Consider the following 5692-nt stretch of genomic DNA (forward strand, 5'->3'; position numbering starts at 1 on the left):
GAAAAGAAAGAATCTGCCTTCCAATGCAGGGGACGCGGGTTCAATCCCTGGTTGGGGAACTAAGATCCCACGTGCCGCAGGGCAACTAAGCCTGTGTGCCACAACTACAGAGCCAGAGTGCTCTGGAGCCCACACACCACAACTAGAGAGAAGCCTGCACACCGCAACCAAGAGTCCAAGCACCGCCACGAAAGATCCTGCATGCCTCAACTGAGACCTGATGCAGCCAAAAATAAATAAACATTAAAAAAATTTTTTCCAGTGGCCAGGGGCTAAGAGGGGTCAGGTGGGTGGAGGGGTGCAATAGGGACCAGCACAAGGTTTCTTTTGGGGGTGATGAAAATGTTCAGATTTAGATAGTGGTGATGGCTGCACAACTCTGTGAATATGCTAATACATACTAAAAAGTGAATATACAATACACCGAATTGCACATATTTAAGTGGTGAGTTTTATATATAAATTATATCTTCATTAAAATTTTTGGATGTACAAAAAAATGGGGGAACTCAAAGAAATGTTACTGTGCAAAGTTGTCATTATCTTGCCTCCCCTTTTCCAATCTTTCCCTCCCAACACACATACAAACTAAAAAGGCTTAAAATTGGCACATTTTCTGTCTTTTAAAAGAGATTTCATAAAATTGTTTTATATTTACAGTTTGTTGTTTTAACACCCAGATTTGTCATGTTTCTTAGGTAGTCCTGCCTTGCTGTGTTTCATTCAGAAATAAGCACATATCTTGCTCATTCCCACATGCTCTTAAGAAATTTCTCAAGCACCCACAGTGTTGCAGTCTGCCTATATTGGCAGTATTTATATCCTGAAAAAAAAAATCTGCCTCTTTTCCCATTGCTGTAAGAAACAGAGCAAAACAAGGCAAAACTCCCACATTACTTTGCCATATTGGTTTATCAGCTGTCACATAAGAAGTATGTGACTCACTATGTCTTTAGAGTCAAAGATCAAACACAGGTGCCCCACTGGAGGAACCTCACTTAACCCTGAATGTTTTAACCACGCTGCCCCAGGAAAGATTGAGGACCTTCCTTGATGATTATGTTAAACTCAAGTCTTGTGCTTATTTGCAAAGGGTATGTCAAGTTCATATGACAAACAATAATCATGATGAAGAGCTACATAGACACTTGTCCCCTTTCTTGTCTTGCAAGCCTCCTTAATATTTTAAAAGAATTACAAATGCTCTATCAATCATTTCCTTTGTTATTTTTCAATAACAATTATCAAGTAGAAATACTTCAAAATATGTCTTAGTCTGAAATAATATATTTCAGAATGTATTAGTCTAAACTTTGTATGACTGAAACTTTTTTCAGCTGTAAGAATCTATTACTTAGTTGACCACCTTGAACATGAGTAGTTAATATATCTTTTTCCCCCCCAGCTTTAGAGTAGTTACTATATCTTAATCGATAGACAAAATTATAGAATGTTAAGACTTTGACACTGAATTCTTAGCAAGTATATAATTCACTCATTCATTCCAAAAAATGTTTATTGAGCACCTAATATGTGCCAGCAAAAATCAACACAACCCTTGCCCTCATGAATTTTAAAGTCTGGAGGTAAAGACAAAATGTAATCAGATAGTCACAGAAAATAATATGTAGCTTCAAACTGAGAGAAGTGATGAAGCAAAGAACATGAAAAAAGAGAATCTGAGGTAGACTAGAGAGAGCCTTCCCTGATGAGAGAAATACTTGAGAATGAAAGATTAGAGTTTGAGTTAATTAGAGTAAGAGTAGGGAAAAGAGCATTCCTTCAAGAGGAAACAGCATTTGCAAAGCCCTTGTGGCAGGCAAATGTTGGAGGAAACTTTTTTTCCCATTTATTAAAGTCTTTTTTGCATTTGTTACAATATTGCTTCTGTTTTATGTTTTGGTTTTTTGGCCACGAGGAATGTGGGATCTTAGCTCCCCGACCAGGGATCAAACCCACACCCCTTGCATTGGAAGGCAAAGTCTTAACCACTGGACCACCAGGGAAGTCCCTGGAGGAAACTTTTAAAAGGCCCGTGAGCATAAAGAGCAAGGGCAGTGGCACAGGATGAGGTTGGAGAAATCAGTGGAAATCATTGTATAAGCCTTATAGTCTGTGTTTAGGAAAAAAAAAAAATTAGCCTTAATTATAATAGCAGTGGGAAGCCATTGAGGAGTTTTATGTAAAGTGATGACAGGATGAGATTTGTGTTTTAAAAGAGCACTCTACATTCTGGAAAATAGTTTGGCATTTCCTTCAAACTAAAAATGGACTTACCAGATAACCCAGCAATTGCATTCTTGGGCATTTTTCCCAGAAAAAAATGAAGAGTTATTTTCACACAGCAACTTGTACATGAATGTTCATAATGGCTTTATTCATAATAGCCAAAAAGTAGAAACCACCCATGTAGTACTTCAGCAGGTGAATGGTTTAACAAACTGTGGTACATCCATACCATGGAACACTACTAAGTAGTTAAAAAGGAGCAAAATATTGACACACACCATAACTTGGATGAAATTCAAGGAAATTATATTACATGAAAAAAATCTCAAAGAGATACATACTGCATGATTTCATTTGTGTAACCTTCATGAAATAACATAAAAATGCAGAATAGATTAGTGGCAGCCACTGATAGGTTAGTGATCAGGGATGGGTGGATGTAAAGAGATGACACCAGGGAGTCTTGTTCTCAGGGAGTCTTGTGCTGATAGTAAAGTATCTTGACTGTGGTGGTGGTTATACGAGGCTATACCTGTGATAAAATTGCATAGACTTACACACACACACATATACACAAACCCATGCATGTATAACTGGTAAAATCTGAATAAGTTCTATGGATTGTACCAATGTCAATTTCTTTAAAATTTAAATTTTTGCTTTTTAATATTGTACTATAGTTGTATATGATGTTAACATTGCCGGAGGATGAGGGAAGAATGCACAGGACTCCCTGTTAAACTATATCTCAAAATAAAAATTAAAAAACAAAGAGCACTCTAGCTACAGAGCAGGAAATGGATTGAATAGAAGTTAAGGCTGATATGGAGGAAACTACTGAGTGATTATTATATTAGTCTAGGAAAAAGACAAATGATCATGGCTAGACTTGGGTGGTGGCAGTAGAGAGAGAGAGAGAATGGACACATCTGAGAAATATTTAGGAGGTAAAAATTACGGAATTTGGTGATGGATGGGATATAAGAGGCTAGAGAGAATGAGCTCAAGGGTATTTTGAAGTGTAACTTTGCCCCATATTTCATAGCCTAGAAAATAAATATACATTTAGGGCAAGACAGCAAAAAATTGGAAGGCATCATCTCACGACAGAGCATATTCCACAACCAAAGGTGCTGTTGCTATGAGGTCACTTGAGGAGCTTTGCTAGCCTAAAGTACACAATATTATTGTGTCAAAACTCAATTTATTGTCTCTCAACCCCAATTTACCCTTCATTGCGTGTTCTCCAAAAATGAAGCTGAACACTTTAACTATTTTTCCTTTGCCAACCAGCATGATGTTATACTTTCTCAGCAGAGGGTGCTGGAGAGAGATTACAGGAGGAAGGGGCTTTTCTTCCTGTCCCAGTTGCTCCTCTTTGTAGGCTCCTTCCAGCATGCATGCCTCCTCCAGCATCTGGCTGCTGCAGCATTGGCAACTTATCCAGTGCCGGGATCCCGCAATACAGGCAGCACCCAGGACCAGCAGCTTCCACGGGCACTCCCCTCAGTGCACGGCTGCACTCTCTCCAATAAGTTCAGGATCTTAGCCTGGAGAGGGAGAGGCCTCTTCTCTGGGGGCTCTATCGCAGTTTTAAGGGTAGTAGCTCCCCCTTATATCTGCTTTTCTCATATTTTTTAGCATTCTCTTTACTCCTTACTATCCAATCCCTCCCTACTTCAGCCTCCTGCTGTAGTTAAGAATTCTTTGATTAAACTTACCCTGTTCAAATTACTGTATGGCTTTTGTGTTTTGATTGAATCCTGACTCAAACAATCCCCCAAAGAGTGCTGTTTTGATTGAATGCTGACTCAAACAATCCCCCAAAGAGTGCTGTTTTGATTCCCTCAACATTGAGCTTTTAATAGCCCATCTATATTTGTCAACAAAGGGCTCCTGGATATGACTGACCAATGTATAGAGGTTGCTAAACTGACCATGGTTTCAATTATATCATGAAAGCATTCAAACCAATGTTGCAAATTTTCCAAATATCTAGAATTGTGTTTTACTTTTATTCAACTTGAAACAAATCTATGATTTTAAGTTTGAAAATAGAGTTTATAGCAATAATTTTTTTTCTGAAAAAACATTTGCATATTAATCTAAACCAACTTATATTAGCATCTTTATGTTTAAAAGCTCCACTATGCTACCTTGCACAATATAAACAGGTAAAATTTGATATGTAAAATATTAAAAGCAAAGACTATAAAATACTTCAAAATATAAGCAAACAAGGTTGAGTAGACTCCAGGCCAAGGATGGTGATGATAGAAATGAGTATTTCTTTCTGCAGCATGTGAAAATGTTGATCTTTTCTCCCTTTTCTTGATTGCCCTAACACTCCTGGTTTTTGTTTTTGTTTTGTTTTGTTTTTCATTCCTTCTCATTTTCCTTTACAAGCTCCTCTATTTCAGTCCACCCTTTAAAATGTCAGTGTTTCCCTGGATTCTGTTCTTGGCTCTCATTTCTCATTGGTGTTGGGTGAGTTTATCCAGACTTAGGTAATGTCTCCTTTATTTGTATCTGCAGCCTAGGCCTGTCTCCTGAGCTCCAAAGTCCTTTACATGATCCAGTTTCTAGTCTGGGGTCAGCAGATGACAGCCTATGGGCCAAATTCAACACAGTTTTTGTAAATGAAGTCTCGTTGTAACGCAGCCACACCCACTTGTTCACATACGATTCTTTCCTACTATAATGGCAGAGTTAAGTAGTTGTGACAAAGAATGCATGGCCTACCAAATCCATATTTATTATCTAGCCCTCCACAGAAAAAGTTTACTGACCCCTGCTGTAGACTAAGCTGTGCATTCTACTGTGGTTTAGGCATGACTGAGCATGTCCTTTTTTTTTTTTTTTGGCTGTGTTGGGTCTTTGTTGCTGCGTGCGGGCTTTCTCTAGTTGCAGCGAGCGGGGGCTACTCTTTGTTGTGGTGCGTGGGCTTCTCATTGCGGTGGCTTCTCGTTGCAGAGCATGGGCTCTAGGTGCACGGGCTTCAGTAGTTGTGTCGGGCAGGCTCAGTACTTGTGGCGCACGGGCTTATTGCTCCGCGGCACGTGGGATCTTCCCCGACCAGGGATCGAACCCATGTCCCCTGCATTGGCAGGTGGATTCTTAACCACTGCACCACCAGGGAAGTCCGAGCATGTACTTTTAAATAGAGGGGTAGACCCTTTACTTGCATCTCTCCGTATGAGAGAACCATACTCATAACTCTGGAACTCATATCCAAAACCCACGGATAAAGAGTACAACAGCAGGGGCTTCCCTGGTGGCGCAGGGGTTGAGAGTCCACCTGACGATGCAGGGGACATGGGTTCCTGCCCCGGTCCGGGAGGATCCCACGTGCCGCGGTGTGGCTGGGCCTGTGAGCCATGGCCGCTGGGCCTGCGTGTCCGGAGCCTGGGCTCCGCAACGGGAGAGGCCACAACAGTGAGAGGCCCGCGTACTGCAAAAAAAA

Source organism: Lipotes vexillifer, unplaced genomic scaffold (genome assembly GCF_000442215.2).
Source record: "Lipotes vexillifer unplaced genomic scaffold, Lipotes_vexillifer_v1.1 scaffold726, whole genome shotgun sequence".
Taxonomy (NCBI): Eukaryota; Metazoa; Chordata; class Mammalia; order Artiodactyla; family Lipotidae; genus Lipotes; species Lipotes vexillifer.